This window comes from Musa acuminata, chromosome BXJ3-1, assembly GCF_036884655.1.
Source record: "Musa acuminata AAA Group cultivar baxijiao chromosome BXJ3-1, Cavendish_Baxijiao_AAA, whole genome shotgun sequence".
Taxonomy (NCBI): domain Eukaryota; kingdom Viridiplantae; phylum Streptophyta; class Magnoliopsida; order Zingiberales; family Musaceae; genus Musa; species Musa acuminata.
In genome coordinates, this window is record NC_088349.1 from 29,473,582 (window position 1) to 29,497,574 (window position 23,993).

The following is a 23,993-nucleotide window of genomic DNA, read 5'->3' on the forward strand; positions in this document are numbered from 1 at the left end:
GAAGGCTTCAAATTTAGCATTGATTACCTCTTCAAATGCCATAGTATATGCCACCAAATCTGTGATGTTAAGATCTCTCTTTTATTGTCGAGTTAAAGGCATGTATTGGTTGAGAGAGGTGATCGTCGAAAGGGTTGGTGGATTGGTGGATGTAGGATACGGTTTAGGCTTGTTTTGTAGCTATTTTTGTCACGCCCCCCCCTCGAATATAATTCTCATTTAAGAGGTGTGAACCTAATTCAAGATTAATAATATTTAATTCAATAAACAATCCAGGATCCAATCACACATTTGAGGTCACTAAGAAAAACATTCAAGTCATTCACCTCTACAATCCACAATTCACAAAACCTGTGCAGTTTATAATCATACATCATGTCACTAGATGATTCTTAAAATCCAAAACTCAACTTAACTAAACCATAACTATATCATAAATCCATAAGCGCAGCAATTAATGCACTCACAAAGCCAACATGTACTACATGTTTATATCAATACACAGTTTAGACTTAACATTTCCAAAATCCTGACGTAAGAGATACATTTCAAATATTTACAGGATACATCAATCTAGATTTGTCATTGATATTTCATTACACCCAAAAAGAAACTTATACAACATCAACCTATCAAGTACAAAATATTTGCCCCAAAATCTTCTAGTCTTCCACTGCCTCAACCCAATTTACACATTTTAGTGAGCGATAAGCTATCCTAAAAAATTTATATAGCAACGGGGTGAGCATATAAAGCTTAGCAAATGACAAATATATCCATAGCAAAGAGGACAGTTTTCAAACAAATGAGGTATCAAAATACAAAGCAGAGATACAGGATGAAATAGTAGCATGTTTTGTTTGAATGCAGAATTACAATATCATATCGTTCGAAGCATGTTTTATTCATACAATTGAGGAAAGGTAATTGGAGTATATTATTGGCATAAAGAGCATATCGATGACACATGGTAGTTTTCAAGGTATAACAAAGACTTATAACATTTCGGAAATAAATCAAAGAACAAAACATGAATAGAAGCTCAAATGTCACATGACGATGCATTCATTTCATTCTTATCCAAAGCATGCATAGAAACATAGCCAAAGCTTTGGATATGATATCAAACATATAGAAGGTGAAGTGGGATCATAACATAATATGGTCCATCCATTTCTGAATGACCAACAAACATAAGTCTCCCACGTCTGGGAGCTCCATCCACCCACGTTTGAGTGAAGTCATAGGAGGCCAGCAGAGCATCGCGGGCTCTAAGCATAACTCCCTTTACCATTTCTGGCAAAGGTTCACATTTATCCCACAAACACCGGAGTACAAAGGGACAGTATGAATAATGAAATTAGCATATATTAGAAGCACATGCGGAACAATGAAATGTACATATGCCTTTCGAGTCAATACGATACAAACATGATCTTTCACAAATGTATTCAGATTTGAAAGGAAGCAAAAGCAAGAGCATACAAGGATTTCAAGAAATTACATATAGCTCAATTGAAATAAGAAAGTTAGGTGAATTCAATGGCCAACGAAATGAAACTGGAAGAGGCACATTTCAAAAGCAAATGCGGAACAATGGGATGCATGTGCCGAATCATTACGATGCAAACTTGAACTTTAGATGATAGCTGCAGATATACAAATAAACAAAGGACTAAAGTATACAGGAATTTAAGGTAATAATGTAAAGCTTAACTGAAGTAAGAGTTTTTGCCAAAATCGATTTCCAAAGGGAAGTAACAAGGAAAGCCGAAATCGACCAAAGCTCGATTCTGGCAGAATTTGATAGGAACATTGTATGAACTATTTGGATAACCAATTATGCTCCAATTTATACCAAATAGGTGTCATTAGAAAGCTTTGTCAATCTAGTTTTATGCAAATCAAGTTTTACAAGATTTGGAATTTACAACCGGGAGTTACAGATAATTTCGTAGCGAAAGGTCTGAAAATATTAGCTCTGTTTTACTGAATCCATAGGGTCGATGAAAGTAGATGTTTCAGTTAGCAATTGTACTCCAAAAATTTCAAATCAGATATATGCAGAAAGAATTTTGAGTCTAGCTTCGAATAAAACATACTTTGTATGAATCTGAGTTCACAACAGAAAGTTATAAGTAGTTAAGCAACAAGAGGTCAGAAATTTCAGTCCCTGTTTTGCAGAATCTGTAGGGTTAATTTAAACAGAAGTCTTAGTAGTCATTTAAATTCCAAATCATTCGATCTTTATATCAAAATAAAGATTTTCTTGTCTAATTTCAAATGGAACAGTTTTGTCTAAATTAGACTTTATTACAAAATGTTATGGTCAAAACATTGCATAGAGGTCAGATTACCGAAAAATTATAGATTCATAGCTTTATATCAAAACGAAAGAAGGTCTGGTTCTCAGTTGAAATCTTTCAAATTTTGCAGAATAAAAATGGAAACAGAGATTAAGGTTACTGTGGAATTGGGTTAGAACACTTGCCTTCAAATTATTTGAATCCCAAATGTGAGAAAATTGATGAAAAACCTCAAGCTCTTCTTCTTCTTCTTCTTCTTCTTCTTCTTCTTCTTCTTCTCTCAAACTCACGTTGGCTGCAATTCTTCAGGTTTGTTTTCTTTAACCTTTCATCTAATTATTTAGGTTTTGGCTAATACAAAAGTTGCAAGGTGTCATGCATGCATGAAAGGGGCTAGGTGTCATCTTTAGAGCAAAGATAAGTGGCACCAACCTTATGTTAGTTAGTGACACATGTCCACTATATATTTTTTTTTTTCTAACTTAAATCTGAATCTTTCAAAAATTATATCAAACTTCTAATATTTACTCTTAGGTCCCTAGCCATAAATCTTTAATATAATATCATTTAATATAAAATAATTATTAAATAATCCTTATTTTTACAAACAAACCTTTTACTAAATTTTTAAAAATGGGGGATGTTACACTCTCCCCTCCTTAAAAAAAAAATTTAGTCCTCTAAATTTATCATACCTCATTCGACGAAAAGATGAGTATAAGCTTTCATCATTTCTTCCTCAAGCTCCCAAGTTGTTTCCTCTCCAGAATGATATCTCCAGATCACTTTAACTAGAGGGATAACCTGATTCCTCAAGATCTTTTCTTTTTTATCAACAATCTGAGTGGGCTCTTCCACATAAGACAAGTCTTTATCAATCACCATCGACTCATACTTAATGATATGAGAGGGATCAGGTATATACTTTCTGATCATTGAAACATGAAATATATCATGGATATGGCACAATGATGGTGGTAAGGCAATCCTGTAAGCGACAGAACCAACCCTCTCAAGAATCTCTAAAGGTCCAATAAATCTTGGGTTTAACTTTCCTTTCTTCTCAAATCATACAATGCCTTTAGAAGGGGAGACCTTCAGGAATACAAAATCCCCGATTTGAAACTCAATATTTCACCTTCTGTTATCAGCATAACTCTTTTGACGACTCTGAGCAGTCTTTAACCTTTTTCTTATAAGTTGAATTTTCTCAGTAGTCTCTTGTACTTTTTCTGGTGCTAATAACTTTCTATCGCCAATTTCTTCCCAACATATAGGCGTCCTGCACTTTCGCCCATATAAAGCTTCATAAGGAGCCATCTGAATACTTGAATGATAACTATTATTGTAAGTGAACTCAATAAGAGAGATATCTTTATCCCATTCACCTTTCCAATCCATAACATAGGCTCGAAGCAAATCCTCAAGTGTTTGAATGGTTCTTTCTAATTGACCATCAGTTTGAGGGTGATAAGCAGTGCTAAACTTGACTTTAGTGCCAATAGATTCCTGTAACCTTCTCCAAAATCTAGATAGAAATCTGGAGTCTCTGTCAGAGATTATCTCCTTTGGAACACCATGAAGTCTTACTATTTCATTTATATATAAATTTGCAACCCTATCAAGAGAATAAGTCATATGGATCGGTAGGAAATGTGCAGATTTTATTAACCTATCAATGATAACCCAAATAGTATCATGCTTTCTAGAAGTTTGAGGTAGTCTTGAAATAAAGTCCATGGTAATACATTTTCATTTCCATTCAGGAATATCTAAAGGTTGCCACAAACCTCCAAGTCTTTGGTGTTCTGCTTTGATTTGCTGACAAGTCAAACACTTTGAAACATATATTGCAATATCCTTCTTCATGCCTTCTCACCAATAATAACTTTGGAGATCTCTATACATCTTAGTGCTACCAGGATGCATGGTGTACTTTGAATTATGACCATCTCTCAGGATTTGATTTTTGATATCTGAGTCATTTGGAACATATATTCTATTCCCTAATCTCAATAGGCCATCCTCTGAAACTCGAAAATTCAGTTTCAATCCCTTTTCTACTTCATTCCTTAAGCATATCAAGCGTCGATCAAGTAGTTGTCATCCTTTAATTTGTTGAATGAGATCAGATTGCACTTGGATGGAGGCCATTAATATCATTGAGTCTTGCCCTTTTCTCAACATTCAAATCATAATTCTCTTCTAATAACTTTCATTGCTTCACAACCAAAGTCACTATAAAACTTGTAGATTTTCTACTAAGGGCCTATGCTACAACATTAGCTTTACCCGGGTGATAACGAATGGTACAAACATAATCCTTTAAAAGTTCTACCCATCTCCGCTGTCTCATGTTTAACTCTTTTTGAGTAAAAATATACTTTAAACTCTTATGATCAGTAAAGATTTCAAATGTTTGTCCATACAAGTAATGCCTCCAAATATTTAGAGCAAAAACAATTGCTGCCAATTCCAAATCATGAGTTGGATAATTCAGTTCATAACTCTTTAGTTGTCTAGAAGCATAAGCAATCACTTTCCTTTCTTGCATCAAAACACATCCAAGGCCCTTTCTTGAGGCATCAGTGTAAACCATAAATCCCTCATCACCACTTGGAATAGTGAGAATAGGGGCACTAGTCAATCTCCTTTTTAACTCTTGAAAACTTTGCTCACAATCATTACCCCATACAAATTTCACATTCTTTTGAGTGAGTTTGGCGAGAGGTTGAGTGATTCAAGAAAATCCCTCCACAAATCTCCTATAATAACCCGTCATGCCCAAGAAGCTTCTAACTTCTATCACGTTTGTTGGTACTTCCCACTTAACAACAGCTTCCATAAAAGCTGCAGGGGCATTAGTTAAACCAAAAGGCATCACTAAGAATTCATAGTGACCATATCGAGTTCTAAAAGCTGTTTTTGGAATATCCTCCTTCATGATCTTCAACTGATAGTAACCTGACCTTAAATCAATCTTGGAGAATACTTGTGTACCCTACAATTGATCAAACAAATCATCAATTCTAGGTAGGGGATACTTGTTTTTTTTATGGTCACCTGATTCAATTGTCTATAATCAATACAAAGCCTTAATGTTCCATCCTTCTTCTTAACTAATAGCACCGGAGCACCCCACGGTGAAACACTGAGTCGAATGAAATCCTTATCTAATAGTTCGTGTAGTTCCTTTTTCAATTCCTCTAGCTCAAGTGGTGTCATTCCGTAAGGAGGCTTAGATATTGGGGTTGTCCCGGGGACCAAATCAATAGTAATTCACCCTCTCTATCTGGAGGTAAACCTAGCAAGTCATTTGGAAATACATCAGGCAAGGAGGTAAATCATGCCCAATACTCTCAAAATAAAAGATGGGATGATCTAGTATGCAAAAAGTGATCATTTTGTATAACAATCTATACTGGTATGATTGGAAGATAGTCAATTCATACTTAGTATAATATCAAAACTCCAAATATCTAGGAGAACCAAATCAGCAAGAAGTTCGTGTTTTCCAATAGAAATCAAACAAGATAACCAGATCGAGTTTGTTATCAAACAATCCCCAATAGCCGTATTTACATATAGCATATAATCCAGTGATTTAGGTTGAATGGCCATGTGATAAGCAAAATATTGCAAATCAAATCATAGATGAGACACATGGTCAAACAAATATTTACATTCTTTCAGAACCATGAATAGTACCTTCGACCACTAATTCATAAGCTTTAGAATCATATTCCGTGATAACATACACTCTGACATGGGCTGATAATTTATGCGGCAGTGATTCTTTCTTCTTGTCCAAAGGGCAGTCTTTCATTTTATGATCCAAATTTTTATAAGCATAATAGGCTCCAGTCACCTACAAATACAAACTTATTTCATAATTTAACTTGCATCATACACATGATTGAATCTTTTGTGGTAACTTCCCTTTTCAAATCGATAATGTCTTGACCCTCTTATTATCACATTCAGATTCATTTCTAATCTTTTTTTTGTTTTTTTTTTGGGTAAACTTGTCCTTTCTATTGTTGTCCTTGATCTCTAGAAATTCTTTTGATCATCAGAATAATTTTGTGCATCAAATATCTTCTCCAATCACATCATCTATTTTTCTACTACCAATGTATTAGGTTCACCACGCTTCTACTGCGCTACTCTGATTTAATATCCTCGATCAACCCTTTTATCGTACTTAATTAATCAAAAGCAAATGAAGTAGGAGGACTAAATGTCCTCGTCATCCTAAATTCTAAAAATGCATCAAAGAAAATTTTCACCAATCACTATAGTTCACTAGACCTCAATATATTTTGCACGTCAACATATCAAATATTTCAGTGAACCTCAAAGAATGCTCTGATACCACTCTGTCACGCCCCCCCCCTCGAATATAATTCTCATTCAAGAGATATGAACCTAATTCAAGATTAATAATATTTAATTCAACAAACAATCCAGGATCCAATCACACATTTAAGGTCACTGAGAAAAACATTCAAGTCATTCACCTCTACAATCCACAATTCACAAAACCTGTGCAGTTTATAATCATACATCATGTCACTAGATGATTCTTAAAATCCAAAACTCAACTTAACTAAACCATAACTATATCATAAATCCATAAGCGCAGCAATTAATGCACTCACAAAGCCAACATGTACTACATGTTTATATCAATACACAGTTTAGACTTAACATTTCCAAAATCCTGACGTAAGAGATACATTTCAAATATTCACAAGATACATCAATCTAGATTTGTCATTGATATTTCATTACACCCAAAAAGAACTTATACAACATCAACCTATCAAGTACAAAATATTTGCCCCAAAATCTTCTAGTCTTCCACTGCCTCAACTCAATTTACACATTTTAGTGAGCGATAAGCTATCTTGAAAAATTTATATAGCAACGGGGTGAGCATATAAAGCTCAGCAAATGACTAACATATCCATAGCAAAGAGGACAGTTTTCAAACAAATGAGGTATCAAAATACAAAGCAGAGATACAGGATGAAATAGTAGCATGTTTTGTTTGAATGCAGAATTACAATATCATATCGTTCGAAGCACGTTTTATTCATACAATCGAGAAAAGGTAATTGGACTATATTATTGGCATAAAGAGCATATCGATGACATATGGTAGTTTTCAAAGTATAATAAAGACTTATAACATTTCGGAAATAAATCAAAGAACAAAACATGAATAGAAGCTCAAATGTCACATGACGATGCATTCATTTCATTCTTATCCAAAGCATGCATAGAAACATAGCCAAAGCTTTGTATATGATATCAAACATATAGAAGGTGAAGTGGGATCATAACATAATATGGTCCATCCATTTCTGAATGACCAACAAACATAAGTCTCCCACGTCTGGGAGCTCCATCCACCCACGTCTGAGTGAAGTCATAGGGGGCCGGCAGAGCATCGCGGGCTCTAAGCATAACTCCCTTTACCATTTCTGGCAAAGGTTCACATTTATCCCACAAACACCGGAGTACAAAGGTGCTAGTCATAAGTGCCCAGCAAGCCAATCACGTGAGTGATGGCACGTGTGACTTGATACAGAATCTTTTTGCTTATTATATTTTGGCGTATATCACTTTATAACTATTGCATAAATGCATATATATTGTGATGTCCTTGGATTTGTGCAATGGGAATCGGATCGTGATGAGATCACGATAATGAGATCGATTCACCTTTAAACACATATCCTAAATAATCCCGGTCATAGGTTACTCGAGAGGGACATCGTGATAACCGGATAGACTGGTGTGCTGTATACCCGTCCATATGATGGATGCAGCTGGTCTCATAGCTGCTCGTGTAGGGACACTAGGGATACAGTACAGGTGCTCATTGGAGAATGAGTTCACTGATTGATCCGCTTACGGAATGCTGGATGGTTGATGATGCCTTATTGTCAGACAACGATTCCGTAGTCCTAGTGGTGTATCTGGTTCTTAGACTTGAGACACCAAGGATGTCCTGTATGAGTGCTCCACTCTTTGATACCAGACTTATAGGTTTGGCTGTTCCCAGATCTAGTACAGCTGGTCATTGGGAGTGGTAGTCGACCTTACGAGGGCTATTGAGTGTCGATAGAGGATCATCCACTCTCGGTATCATGAGAGGAATATCCCATGTGTTCTTGCTCAGACAAATCCCTGGCCAGGGTCATTCGGGTTGAGAGAGAAAGAGTTCTCCGGGAGAATCCGATTAGAGCGAGACTCGAGTAGAAACCTTATGGGTCTGACAGCACCATGCTCGATATACGGTCTCTGGGATATTAGATGGATGAGGGACTATAGGTACATGGTAACTGAGGACAGACAGGTCCAATGGATTGGATTCCCCTGTATCGTCTGGGGACTACGGCGTAGTGGCCTAGTACTTTCGTAGTCGATGAGTCGAGTGAATTATTACAGAGATAATAATTCACTGAGTTAGAAGGAGTTCTGACAGGTATGACTCACGGCCAGCTCGATATTGGGCCTAGAGGGTCACACACATATGGTAGGCATTGCGATGAGTAGAGGTTCGGATATGAGATATCCGACGGAGCCCTTGTCTTATTGGATGCAGATCCAATACCCACTAGGGAAAGGACCCATTAGGGTTTTGACACGGGATCTCTATAAATAGAAGGGATTCACAGCCTCATAGGCTAGAGTCTTTGCTTGCCCTTCCTATTCTCCTCTCCCTCTCCACCTCAGAGTAGGCCTGGAGTTTTGAGGAGCGTCGTCGCAACCCTGCTGTGTGGATCACCGCTAGAGAGGAGGACGCTTGACCTCCTTCACCCTCTCCTAAGGATCTGCAAGGAAACAGGGATATACGATCTCCCTAGGTAACACAATCTCTATACGCAGTTTTTGTGTTTTTGCGGATTTTGCGCACCAATCTTCGCACGACGATGAACATCTTTTTGGGAATCGGGGATTTTTGTTTTCTTGTTCTTCCGCTGCGCATATGATGTCGCCCCCCTATGATTTCCCAACAGTAACGAAGGTGTTGACTTAACCGAGCATCATGGTTGGTCGAGTCCCTCGAGGCCATGGTGATTCGGAGGCCGAACAGGACGGGAATCACAAGGAGTTGTGATCGGCAAGAGTTGTCTACCTTTTAGGCTTAGTGTGATTGGTCGAGTCCCTCGAGGTTACACTAAGACGCTGATTGGATCCTGATCCCCACTAGAAGTCTGCCGGAGACTTCTGTTTCACGTGCTGAGGGTGTCGCGTGACTCGTTAGTAAAATAGTGGGAGCATATTAAGATAGAAGTCCATATCTTGATAGTTTATTTCTTGCAAAATCTGCATGTTATTCATTTTTGCTACATCTTTATTTTCAGAAAATGTCGCTTTCAAATCCCTTACGTGGCATACTTGATGTCAACCGCCTCACTGGTCCAAATTATACGGATTGGCTCCGTAACTTGAGAATTGTTCTCACAGCGGAGAAAATCGTGTACGTCCTTGATACAGTGATGCCTACGCCCGAAGAAGGGGCAAGCGAGGATGAGATCGCTCGCTACGTGAAGTACATTGATGACTCCACTCTTGCTCAGTGCTATATGTTGGGCTCTATGACTCCAGAGTTACAGAGACAACATGAAAAGATGGATGCCAGATCCATTCTCCTACATGTCCGTAAATTGTTTGAGGAACAGGGAAGGACTCAACGATATGAGATATCCAAGAGCCTTTTCCGCGCTAGGATGACTGAGGGGACACCGGTTCAGAACCATGTCCTAAAGATGATTGAGTGGATAGAGAAACTCACAGGTCTAGGAATGGTCCTAGAGGATAACTTGTGTGTGGACATTGTGCTTCAGTCCCTACCAGATTCCTTTTCACAGTTCATAATGAACTTTAATATGAACAAGCTTGAGGTGACTCTCCCAGAGCTCCTCAATATGTTGAGGGAGGCAGAGAGTACTATTAAGAAAGAGAAGCCAGTTCTCTACACTGGTGAGACCAGAAAGAAAAGGAAAGCAGAAAGGTCCCTTAAGAAGGGAAAGGGCAAGGGCAAACAAGGTAAAGCAAAGGTTGCTAAGAAGGACCCAACAAAGGACAAAGGCCAGTGCTTCCACTGTGGTAAAGATGGGCACTGGAAGAGAAACTGCAAAGAGTACCTTGCAGAAAGGGCGAAACAAAAGCTTGATGAAGCTTCAGGTACATTCATGATCATTCTCCAATTGGTAGATTTTTGTGATAGTGCGTTGGTATTGGATACCAGTATTGCTTATTACATCTACAATTTATTGTAAATTCTAGCAAAGCCGAGGGGAGATTGACGAGAGGAATATTGCATAAAGGTTTGTTTATGCAAGACACTACTCCACATATTATGAATGTAAGTGTCTAAGAGGAAACGAGATGAGGTGAACAGTGCATACCAATGACATTGTAGGCTGGGTCACATCCATGAAAGAATGATTCAAAAGTTGCTAAATGATGGATATCTAGATCCATTCGACTATGTGTCATATGCAACTTGTGAGCCTTGCATTCGTGGAAAACTGACCAACTCTCCATTTAGTAGAACTGGAGAGAGAGCCACTGAGTTGTTGGAACTCATACATAGTGATGTATGTGGACCCATGTCAACTCATGCCATTGGAGGTTACTCCTACTTCATTACATTTACTGATGATTTCTCAAGGTATGGATATGTGTACTTAATGAAGTACAAGTCCGAGGCCTTTGAGAAATTCAGAGAGTATAAGAATGAGGTGGAGAACCAGACTGGAAAGAGTATCAAAACTCTTCGATCAGATCGAGGAGGTGAGTACTTAAGTATAGAGTTTACTCACTTCCTCAAGGACCATGGGATATTATCCCAATGGACACCTCCTTATACACCTCAGCTCAATGGTGTCTTTGAAAGGAGAAATCGTACATTATTAGATATGGTACGGTCCATGATGAGTTTCGCTGACCTACGCATCTCATTCTGGGGATATGCCCTAGAAACCGCAGCTTACCTTCTGAACAGAGTTCCAACTAAGTCGGTGGTGTCTACACCATATGAGATATGGAAAGGGAAGAAGCCTGATCTTAAAGTAGTTAAGATTTGGGGCTGCTCTGCCCATGTTAAAAGACACAACCCCGATAAGTTAGAATCAAGGACAGGGCGATGTAAATTTGTGGGATACCCCAAGGAAACTTGTGGGTATTATTTCTATCATCTCGAGGACCAAAAGGTCTTTGTAGCTAAGAGAGCAGTGTTCCTTGAGAAGGAACACATTCTTGGCGGAGATAGTGGGAGAATGATAGAGTTGAGCGAAGTTAGGGAACCAAGCTCAAGCACCACTCTACAGCCCGAGTCTATTCAGGTATCTAATACACAAGTTTCAACTTTACGCAGGTCTGATAGAGTATCCCATCCTCCTGAGAGATATGTGGGACATATTAGAGCAGAGGATGTAGAGGATATTGATCCTCAGACCTACGAGGAGGCTATTATGAGTATAGACTCCGGGAAGTGGAAAGAAGCCATGAATTCTGAGATGGATTCTATGTACTCCAATAAGGTTTGGAACCTAGTTGATGCACCCGAAGGTATTGTACCCATCGGTTGCAAGTGGATCTTTAAGAAAAAGATCGGAGTAGATGGAAAGGTAGAGACCTATAAAGCAAGGCTAGTGGCTAAGGGGTATCGTCAAAGGCAAGGTGTTGACTACGACGAAACTTTCTCACCCGTAGCAATGCTAAAATCCATCAGAATTCTATTGGCTATTGCAGCACACTATGATTATGAGATCTGGCAGATGGATGTGAAAACCGCATTCCTCAACGGGAACCTGGAGGAGGAGGTGTATATGATGCAACCTGAGGGATTCGTGTCCAAGAACTGCCCAGATAAGGTGTGTAGGTTGCTTAGATCCATTTATGGACTAAAGCAAGCTTCCCGAAGTTGGAACATAAGATTTGATGAGGCAATCAGATCTTATGACTTTGTTAAGAACGAAGATGAGCCTTGTGTATACAGAAAGGTAAGTGGGAGCGCTATTAGCTTTTTGGTGTTATATGTGGATAACATCCTCATCATTGGGAATGACATAGGAATGCTATCCACAATAAAGGCTTGGTTATCTAGACACTTCTCCATGAAGGACTTAGGAGAAGCATCTTATATCTTGGGGATTAGAATCTATAGAGATAGATCCAAAAGGATGCTTGGCTTGTCCCAGTCCAGGTACATAGAAACTATTGTCAAAAGGTTTGGCATGGAAAATTCCAAAAGAGGTCTCATACCGATGAGACATGGGATATCGCTTTCTACGAGTATGTCCCCAAAGACTCCAGAAGAAAGGGCGAACATGGATATGATACCTTATGCCTCAGCAATAGGGTCTATCATGTATGCCATGCTATGTACTAGGCCTGATATAGCGCATGCTCTGAGTGTCACGAGCAGGTATCAGGCGAATCCAGGCTTGGAGCACTGGAAAGCAGTAAAGTTTATCCTTAAGTACTTGAGAAGGACTAAGGATCTTTTACTAGTATATGGAGGTAATAGCCTTAAGGTTGAAGGCTACACTGACTCAAGTTTTCAGTCTGATGTCGATGATAGCAAGTCGAATTCAGGGTATGTGTACACCTTGAATGGAGGAGCAGTGTGCTGGAAGAGTTCCAAGCAAGATACCACTGCTGACTCGACCACAGAGGCGGAGTACATTGCTGCATCAGATGCAGCAAAGGAGGGAGTCTGGTTGAAGAAGTTCATCACAGATTTGGGAGTCGTGCCGGATAGTGAGGAGCCGATTTCCCTATATTGCGACAACAATGGGGCAATTGCTCAAGCGAAGGAACCTAGGTCTCATCAGAAATCTAAGCATGTTCTGAGGAGGTTCCACCTTATCAGAGAGATCGTGACCCGAGGAGATGTAGCAGTGGAAAGAGTTCCATCCGAAGATAACATTGCAGATCCACTAACAAAGCCATTGTCTCAGATTGTCTTTGAGCGTCACAGGGGTCTGATGGGGATCAGACACATAGGTGATTGGCTTTAGGTCAAGTGGGAGATTGCTAGTCATAAGTGCCCAGCAAGCCAATCACGTGAGTGATGGCACGTGTGACTTGATACAGAATCTTTTTGCTTATTATATTTTGGCGTATATCACTTTATAACTATTGCATAAATGCATATATATTGTGATGTCCTTGGATTTGTGCAATGGGAATCGGATCGTGATGAGATCACGATAATGAGATCGATTCACCTTTAAACACATATCCTAAATAATCCCGGTCATAGGTTACTCGAGAGGGACATCGTGATAACCGGATAGACTGGTGTGCTGTATACCCGTCCATATGATGGATGCAGCTGGTCTCATAGCTGCTCGTGTAGGGACACTAGGGATACAGTACAGGTGCTCATTAGAGAATGAGTTCACTGATTGATCCGCTTACGGAATGCTGGATGGTTGATGATGCCTTATTGTCAGACAACGATTCCGTAGTCCTAGTGGTGTATCTGGTTCTTAGACTTGAGACACCAAGGATGTCCTGTATGAGTGCTCCACTCTTTGATACCAGACTTATAGGTTTGGCTGTTCCCAGATCTAGTACAGCTGGTCATTGGGAGTGGTAGTCGACCTTACGAGGGCTATTGAGTGTCGATAGAGGATCATCCACTCTCGGTATCATGAGAGGAATATCCCATGTGTTCTTGCTCAGACAAATCCCTGGCCAGGGTCATTCGGGTTGAGAGAGAAAGAGTTCTCCGGGAGAATCCGATTAGAGCGAGACTCGAGTAGAAACCGTATGGGTCTAACAGCACCATGCTCGATATACGGTCTCTGGGATATTAGATGGATGAGGGACTATAGGTACATGGTAACTGAGGACAGACAGGTCCAATGGATTGGATTCCCCTGTATCGTCTGGGGACTACGGCGTAGTGGCCTAGTACTTCCGTAGTCGATGAGTCGAGTGAATTATTACAGAGATAATAATTCACTGAGTTAGAAGGAGTTCTGACAGGTATGACTCACGGCCAGCTCGATATTGGGCCTAGAGGGTCACACACATATGGTAGGCATTGCGATGAGTAGAGGTTCGGATATGAGATATCCGACGGAGCCCTTGTCTTATTGGATGCAGATCCAATACCCACTAGGGAAAGGACCCATTAGGGTTTTGACACGGGATCTCTATAAATAGGAGGGATTCACAGCCTCATAGGCTAGAGTCTTTGCTTGCCCTTCCTATTCTCCTCTCCCTCTCCACCTCAGAGTAGGCCTGGAGTTTTGAGGAGCGTCGTCGTAACCCTGCTGTGTGGATCACCGCTAGAGAGGAGGACGCTTGACCTCCTTCACCCTCTCCTAAGGATCTGCAAGGAAACAGGGATATACGATCTCCCTATGTAACACAATCTCTATACACAGTTTTTGTGTTTTTGCGGATTTTGCGCACCAATCTTTGCACGACGATGAACATCTTTTTGGGAATCGGGGATTTTTGTTTTCTTGTTCTTCCGCTGCGCATATGATGTCGCCCCCCCCTATGATTTCGCAACAAAAGGGACAGTATGAATAATCAAAATTAGCATATATTGGAAGCATATGCGGAACAATGAAATGGACATATGCCTTTCGAGTCAATACGATACAAACATGATCTTTCACAAATGTATTCAGATTTGAAAGGAAGCAAAAGCAAGAGCATACAAGGATTTCAAGAAATCATATATAGCTCAATTGAAATAAGAAAGTTAAGTGAATTCAATGGCCAACGAAATGAAACTGGAAGAGGCACATTTCAAAGGCAAATGCGGAACAATGGGATGCATATGCCGAATCATTACGATGCAAACATGAACTTTAGATGATAGCTGCAGATATACAAATAAACAAAGGACAAAAGTATACAGGAATTTAAGGTAATAATGTAAAGCTTAACTGAAGTAAGAGTTTTTGCCAAAATTGATTTCCAAAGGGAAGTAACAAGGAAAGCCAAAATCGACCAAAGCTCGATTCTGGCAGAATTTTATAGGAACATTGTATGAATTATTTGGATAACCAATTATACTCCAATTTATACAAAATAGGTGTTATTAGAAAGCTTTGTCATTCTAGTTTAATGCAAATCAAGTTTTACAAGATTTGGAATTTACAACCGGGAGTTACAGATAATTTGGTAGCGAAAGGTCTGAAAATATTAGCTCTATTTTACTGAATCCATAGGGTCGATGAAAGTAGATGTTTCAGTTAGCAATTGTACTCCAAAAATTTCAAATTAGGTATATACAGAAAGAATTTTGAGTCTAGCTTCGAATAAAACATACTTTGTATGAATCTGAGTTCACAACAGAAAGTTATAAGTAGTTAAGCAACAAGAGGTCAGAAATTTCAGTCTCTGTTTTGCAGAATCTGTAGGGTTAATTTAAACAGAAGTCTTAGTAGTCATTTAAACTCCAAATCATTCGATCTTTATATCAAAATAAAGATTTTCTTGTCTACTTTCAAATGGAATAGGTTTTGTCTAAATCAGAGTTTATTACAAAATGTTATGATCAAAACATTGCATAGAGGTCAGATTACCGAAAAATTACAGATTCATAGCTTTATATCAAAACGAAAGAAGGACTGGTTCTCAGTTGAAATCTTTCAAATTTTGCAGAATAAAAATGGAAACAGAGATTAAGGTTACTGTGGGATTGGGTTAGAACACTTGCCTTCAAATTATTTGAATCCCAAATGTGAGAAAATTGATGAAAAACCTCAAGCTCTTCTTCTTCTTCTTCTTCTTCTTCTTCTTCTTCTTCTTCTTCTCTCAAACTCACGTTGGCTGCAACTCTTCAGGTTTGTTTTCTTGAACCTTTCATCTAATTATTTAGGTTTTGGCTAATACAAAAGTTGCAAGGTGTCATGCATGCATGAAAGGGGCTAGGTGTCATCTTTAGAGCAAAGATAAGTGGCACCAACCTTATGTTAGTTAGTGACACATGTCCACTATATATTTTTTTTTTTCTAACTTAAATCTGAATCTTTCAAAAATTATATCAAACTTCTAATATTTACTCTTAGGTCCCTTGCCATAAACCTTTAATATAATATCATTTAATATAAAATAATTATTAAATAATCCTTATTTTTACAAACAAACCTTTTACTAAATTTTTAAAAATGGGGGATGTTACAATTTTCGGTGCAGTTTGAGGGTGTGGTTTGGTTGAGTTTTAGGGCTATGGATGAAAGTTTTGGATCTGTAGTAGATGGTAGCAAAAGTTTGATAGAAATCAGTGGAAGTTGCAGCAAGTATGTGCTGTCTTTTAAGAGTAGAATTATCGTCGAAGAAACAATGGTTTCTCGATGTAATTTCCACCAAAAACTTGAGAGAATTGAGAATGAAATTGATAGCAAAATCACAGTTTATATGACAGCAAGGATATCTAATTTAATCAAGAAAATTTTGGCAGTATAACAGCAAGGAAATTGGTGCAAGTTGCGATTGCAGAATTCTCGTCGAAAAATTTCAACGAGTTACGACGAAAATTTGTAGCAACACAAAATCGTTTTTAGAGATGAATTTCTTAATAGATCAATCTTAGATGGAAGCCAAGATGATCTATGAAATGTATAAGAAATTTCATTCAAAAAAGATTGCAAATAGATTGGTTAAGGCAACAATATGCGGCTGAAATTTTCTACAGCACAGATTTTTAAGTATAGCAGATTGGACGTAAAAGATCAGTAGTTTATATTAAGAATTTTTTGATGAAACTAAAGGGAAATCCACTGGTAGGAAGTGTCAAAGCTATCATAAAAATTTCATAGAGATTTGGATAGAAACAACATAGTATCAAGATCAAACATACAATGCTATGTGGCTGAAATTTTACAGTGCAGATTTTCAAGTATAGCAGATTAGATGTAAAATATCAATGGTTTATATTGAGAATTTTTTGACAAAACTAAAGAAAATCTGCTGTTAGGAAATGTCAAAGATGTCATAAAAATTTTCTAGAGATTTGGATAGAAAAAACACAGTAGTAGGATCAAACAGATGGTGCTATACTGTTGGAATTCTGCAATGTATCTTTCGTCGTAGAGATGAAAACTTTATGACGAAAAGTTTATGCAGAAATATAGGAATAATTTTTTTTTGGGATTTTCAAATAAGGATAACTAAATTGCAGTAGCAGTAAGGTAGGAAACCAGAACCTGTTGCAATTCACGGGAAGATCAAAAGATGATCCGTAGTGGTGGAGATGACGACGGAATTTGACGATGATCTTTTAAGCAATTGTGGGAATTGCTTTGGGCTGTTGTGGAGGGTTGATAGATGGCTGTGGAAGGGCAGCAAGATGCCAAGAACGCTGCTCTAATACCAGGTGTTAGAATCCTTGTAGATTCTAAACTTGGGGTTGATCTCTTTAGGGGATCGGTCTCCTTGGAACTCTATAGGGGTTCCTCCCTCCAATTTGCTGCTCAAAGGCTGCAGTAAAGATTCATCTATTGCTTGTGAAAAGAGGAGGAATACATGACTATTTATAGGGCTTCTAAACCCTAACTCCTAATAGAACTCCTACTCAAGACTCCTACTTCTAACTAACTCCTAATAGGACTCCTACTCAAGACTCCTATTCCTTTACAACTCCTTATTCTTCTCTAAGAAATAACCTCCTAACCCTAGCCAGTCTCTTCATCTCTTTAATAGGGGTCGGCTTAGGTAGATTTTACATGAATGTCCCTCTCAATTAAGACTCTCTAAGCTAGAGTCCTAACAATTGGGTTTGGAGTTCTCCTTGGGTAGTCATATTTGGTAGATGGCTTTAGGTTGTTTCGTTTTGTCCTATATTGAGCTTTAAACATGACATATGAAAGGCTGGATGGATTAGGGAGCTAGCAATCTATATGCTACCACTCCGATGTGCTCCAAAATTTGGTAGAGTCTATAGAACCGAGGTGAAAGCTTCATAGATACTCTGATCTGGATTGATGTTTGCTTGTATGGCTAGAGGAGTAGGAAGACCAAATCTTCTATTGAAAATTCTCTTTCACCTTTGTGTTGATCATATTATTGTTTCATCCTTACTTGAGCTGTAGTTAGATTATGTTTTAGCTATTGAATCTCGAATTTTGATGATGAAGTCGATTGTCATTTGTTATCTAATCTATATGTTGAGATAAGTGTACAGGATTAACTACGATGAAAGTATGATATGCAGTAGGAGTTGCGCCGGAATCAAGACAAAGATCACGTTGGGAGTTCGAGAGTTCGACGGAAGTTCAGACAGTCGTCGGAGGTTCTGTGGGAACAAATACGAGAAGTCCATGAGTTTGCCAAAGAAGCTCGTCGGAACTTGCCAAGTGGATCGTCGCAAGTCCAGGAGTTTGCCGACAGTCCGCAGGAGCATCACTGAGGGTTCATCGGATGATCAACAGAAGTTCGCCAGAAGCTCACCGGAAGAAGCGATTGACGCACCGGAGCAAGTTGTAGTAAATATCTTAGGAAATATCTTAGTTAGCACAATGATTAAGTTGGAAATGGGAGGTGATCCCATTAACTTAATCTTGGGGCACTTGGGCCCCTGAAAAACCCAAATTGGGCCGAATGGATCAACCCATTCGGACCCTGATTTCTGCCAAGCGGTTGAACCGCCCCAGCCAAGCGGTGGCACCGCCTGGGCTCAGTCTCCGAGCGAGACTGGGCGGTGCAACTGCCCTTGACAAGAGGTGGCACCGCCTGAGCTCGGTCTTCGAGCTCTGGCAGGAGGTGCAACCACCTCAGTCAGGCGGTGCCACCGCCTGAGCTCGGTCTTCGAGCTCTGGCAGGAGGTGCAACCGCCCCTGATAGGAGGTGGCACCGCCTAGAGGCTCAGTCTTCGAGCTCTGCCAGGCGGTGCAACCGCCTCAGTCAGGAGGTGCAACCGCCAGATCCCGGAATTCTAGGAATTGACAGTTTTGAGCTCGAAATTCAAACTGGATTGGGGCCTATAAATACCCCACCCTTTCAGCATTGAAAGAGCACAAAAAACACACCGAAATCCTGATTTATTCTGTGATTTTTAGAGCTCAAAATTGTTGTAAAGGCCAAAAGTTCTTCTCCCTCTTTTCGTCCAAGTTCTGATCTTTAAATAGAGGAGAGAAAATTCTGTAAGGGTTGTCTCCTAAGCCCGTCAAAAGGAGTGAAACTGTTAAAGGGTGGTTGGCCTTCGCCTATTGAAGGAATGCCTCTAGTAGACGTCGGTGACCTCGTCGGTGGAGGAAGCCAAAAGTGGATGTAGGTCAAGATTGACCGAACCACTCTAAATCTCAGTTTGCATTTACTTTGAGCATCTTATCCTTACTGCAAACCTCCTCAATAGCTTACTACCTTCTACACATTTACGATCGTGTTTTAAAATTTAGTATTTTCTGAATCAGCGTTTATACGTAAATCAGTTTTATCGTACGAACATCATATTTCAGTTTGCGCTTACATTTTAACTTTCATCATAACTACAAACTGCCTTCATAGATTTCCTTTAACTACATCTCGCTTGATTACAAGTTAAAGAGATTTATGAATCGGCTTTTCTACCGAAATCACTTTTATCGTACGAACACCTTTTTAATCGTCGAAAGTTTTCCGTTGCACTAATTCACCCCCCCCCCCTCCCCTCTTAGTGCTCGTGATCCTAACAATTGGTATCAAAGCGGGGTTAACTCTCAAATAGATTAAAACCCAAGAGAGATAGCATACGCTGGAAACCAAGAGGGCCAATCTATTACACGTCCACCCATGTTCAATTGGACGGACTACACCTATTGGAAGACCCGAATGAGGATCTTTCTTATTTCTATGGATTTTGAACTTTGGAATCCTATCGAAAATGGATTTTCGAAGTCTTCTCTTCCAATGATCGATTGGAATGAATTGGAGAAGAAGGCTTTCGCTCTTAATGCAAAGGCTATGAATGCCTTATTTTGTGCGCTTGATAAAAATGAGTTCAACCGTGTTTCGGTTTATGAAACCGCATTTGATATTTGGCACACACTCGAAGTGACTCACGAAGGCACAAGTAGAGTGAAAGAGTCAAAAATCAATCTTTTGATACATTTTTTCGAACTTTTCAGGATCAAACCGAGTGAGACTATTGGCGACATGTTTACCCATTTCACGGATATCGTTAACGGTCTAAAAGGACTCGGAAAAAGTTTTTCGGATTTTGAGCTCGTAAATAAGATTCTAAGATCCCTTCCTAAGAGTTGGGATCCTAAAGTCACTGCTATTCAAGAGGCGAAAGATCTAAACAACTTCCCTCTTGAAGAACTAATCGGGTCATTAATGACCTATGAAATGACTTGCAAAGCTCATGAAGAGCAAGAAGACTTCCTTCCAAAGAACAAGAAGGATATGGCACTTAGAACTTCAAAAGACCACTTGAGAGAAAACTCAAGTGATGAGGACTGTGACGATGACTTGGTACTTCTAACAAGAAAATTTAAAAAAATTATTAAAAGAAACAAGTTTAAGAATGAAACAAAAAATAAATTTGAACCCAAGAAGGACCAAGTTATTTGCTATGAGTGCAAAAAGCTGGGACACTACAAGAGTGATTGTCCATAAGTCAAAAATTGAACATCAAAGAAGAAGGTGCTCAAAGCAACGTGGGATGACTCGAGCACGTCCGAAGAAAAGGAGTCCAACACCGAGCAAGTTGCTCATTACGCCTTAATGGCTATCAGGGAGGAGGTAACGAATTTAATAGATGCAGATTTATCATTTGACGAATTATTAAATGCCTTCCATGACTTATTTGATGAATGCAAGATTATTAGTAGAAAATATAAATTGCTAAAAAAGGAGCATTATAGTCTTACTTGTAATTTTGATAAGTTAAAAACTGAATATCATGATAGTTTAGGTTCATGCATAAAATGCCATGATCTAGAAACTCTCCAAAAGGAAAACTTGCTACTTACAGACACCTTGAAGAAATTCGAGGTTGGTAGCAAGTCTTTGAACATGATCCTTGCAAACAAGGGTCACGTTCCCAAAAGAAGTGGAATCGGATTTGTGAGAAGTCCTCACCAAAATCCAACCACCTTTATAAAAGGCCCCATCTTACATGTGCTAGTCATAAGTGCCCAGCAAGCCAATCACGTGAGTGATGGCACGTGTGACTTGATACAGAATCTTTTTGCTTATTATATTTTGGCGTATATCACTTTATAACTATTGCATAAATGCATATATATTGTGATGTCCTTGGATTTGTGCAATGGGAATCGGATCGTGATGAGATCACGATAATGAGATCGATTCACCTTTAAACACATATCCTAAATAATCCCGGTCATAGGTTACTCGAGAGGGACATCGTGATAACCGGATAGACTGGTGTGCTGTATACCCGTCCATATGATGGATGCAGCTGGTCTCATAGCTGCTCGTGTAGGGACACTAGGGATACAGTACAGGTGCTCATTGGAGAATGAGTTCACTGATTGATCCGCTTACGGAATGCTGGATGGTTGATGATGCCTTATTGTCAGACAACGATTCCGTAGTCCTAGTGGTGTATCTGGTTCTTAGACTTGAGACACCAAGGATGTCCTGTATGAGTGCTCCACTCTTTGATACCAGACTTATAGGTTTGGCTGTTCCCAGATCTAGTACAGCTGGTCATTGGGAGTGGTAGTCGACCTTACGAGGGCTATTGAGTGTCGATAGAGGATCATCCACTCTCGGTATCATGAGAGGAATATCCCATGTGTTCTTGCTCAGACAAATCCCTGGCCAGGGTCATTCGGGTTGAGAGAGAAAGAGTTCTCCGGGAGAATCCGATTAGAGCGAGACTCGAGTAGAAACCGTATGGGTCTGACAGCACCATGCTCGATATACGGTCTCTGGGATATTAGATGGATGAGGGACTATAGGTACATGGTAACTGAGGACAGACAGGTCCAATGGATTGGATTCCCCTGTATCGTCTGGGGACTACGGCGTAGTGGCCTAGTACTTCCGTAGTCGATGAGTCGAGTGAATTATTACAGAGATAATAATTCACTGAGTTAGAAGGAGTTCTGACAGGTATGACTCACGGCCAGCTCGATATTGGGCCTAGAGGGTCACACACATATGGTAGGCATTGCGATGAGTAGAGGTTCGGATATGAGATATCCGACGGAGCCCTTGTCTTATTGGATGCAGATCCAATACCCACTAGGGAAAGGACCCATTAGGGTTTTGACACGGGATCTCTATAAATAGGAGGGATTCACAGCCTCATAGGCTAGAGTCTTTGCTTGCCCTTCCTATTCTCCTCTCCCTCTCCACCTCAGAGTAGGCCTGGAGTTTTGAGGAGCGTCGTCGCAACCCTGCTGTGTGGATCACCGCTAGAGAGGAGGACGCTTAACCTCCTTCACCCTCTCCTAAGGATCTGCAAGGAAACAGGGATATACGATCTCCCTAGGTAACACAATCTCTATACGCAGTTTTGTGTTTTTGCGGATTTTGCGCACCAATCTTCGCACGACGATGAACATCTTTTTGGGAATCGGGGATTTTTGTTTTCTTGTTCTTCCGCTGCGCATATGATGTCGCCCCCCTATGATTTCCCAACAGTGGTATCAGAGCCAGGTTGTTCGTGCGAATGATTGGTTTTTGAACTGCGTGTGTTGTGTTTAGGAAGAATATTGACGTCAAAATCGTTGACGCAAAAGCAAGGAAGGGCAGCAACAGTTGCTGCCCTCGATCTGCATGCCTGCAGCCAGCCGCAGCCGCAGCCAGGCAGCACAGCGCCGGCGCATGCGCAAGCGCTGTGCCTGCAGCAGCCGGCCGGCGGTCTGCTTGCAGCAGGCTTGCGGCCGGCGGGGCTGGCAGCCCGCTCGGTAGAAGCGCCTGCGGCCACTGAGCCCGCGGGCAGAGGCGCCGCGGGGCAGCAGCGCGGGCTGAGGCACCGCAGGGCAGCGGCGCCTGTGGCCGCTGCTCCCACGGGCAAAAAAAAAACCCCGCAGGGGCGGCCGCCAGCGAGGCAGCACCACCTGCGGGCGCTGACTCGCGGGCAGAACCGCCCGCGGAGGCGGCGGCGCCCGAAGAGGGCGCCCACCCGCAGCGGCATCGCCGCCAGCGGGCGTGCCGCCTGCAGGCGAGGGCAGTGCCCTCGCCCCGCCGCACAGGCCGCCGCCGGCAGGGTGGCGGCGGCGGCAGCAGCGAAAAGGGGAAAGGGTATTAGGGTTTTCTGTGCAAAAGACAGTTTTGCCCCTCGAAATTTGAGAAATTCCAGTTTCTGTCTTTTGTCCAAATTATGAAAATACCCTTAGGAATTGAGAAATTCCCTATATATCCCTGATTTCAGAAAATATTAATTAATTAAAAGGTTTAGTTGATTATTATTTTTATTATTATCTAGTAGTCCTACATGATGATGATTATTTATACATGTGATGTATGATGAGTGGACGGATGATCATGGACCGTGTGATGTGTGTACTTGTGATTATTATTATTGAGGTCTGCGAACCTCCATTATATTTCTCGTTTATTGTCAGGCCTACGTGCCTATGATTAAGTTGTAATCACATGAGGAGGCGCAGCGGGAGCGTGGAAGCCATAGCGGGACCCACGAGACGGACGATCGTGATGCATGGAGATGCATCAAGATGTCGACGGAACCAACGAGGACGAGATGGACGATCACAAGGCATGGAGATGCAC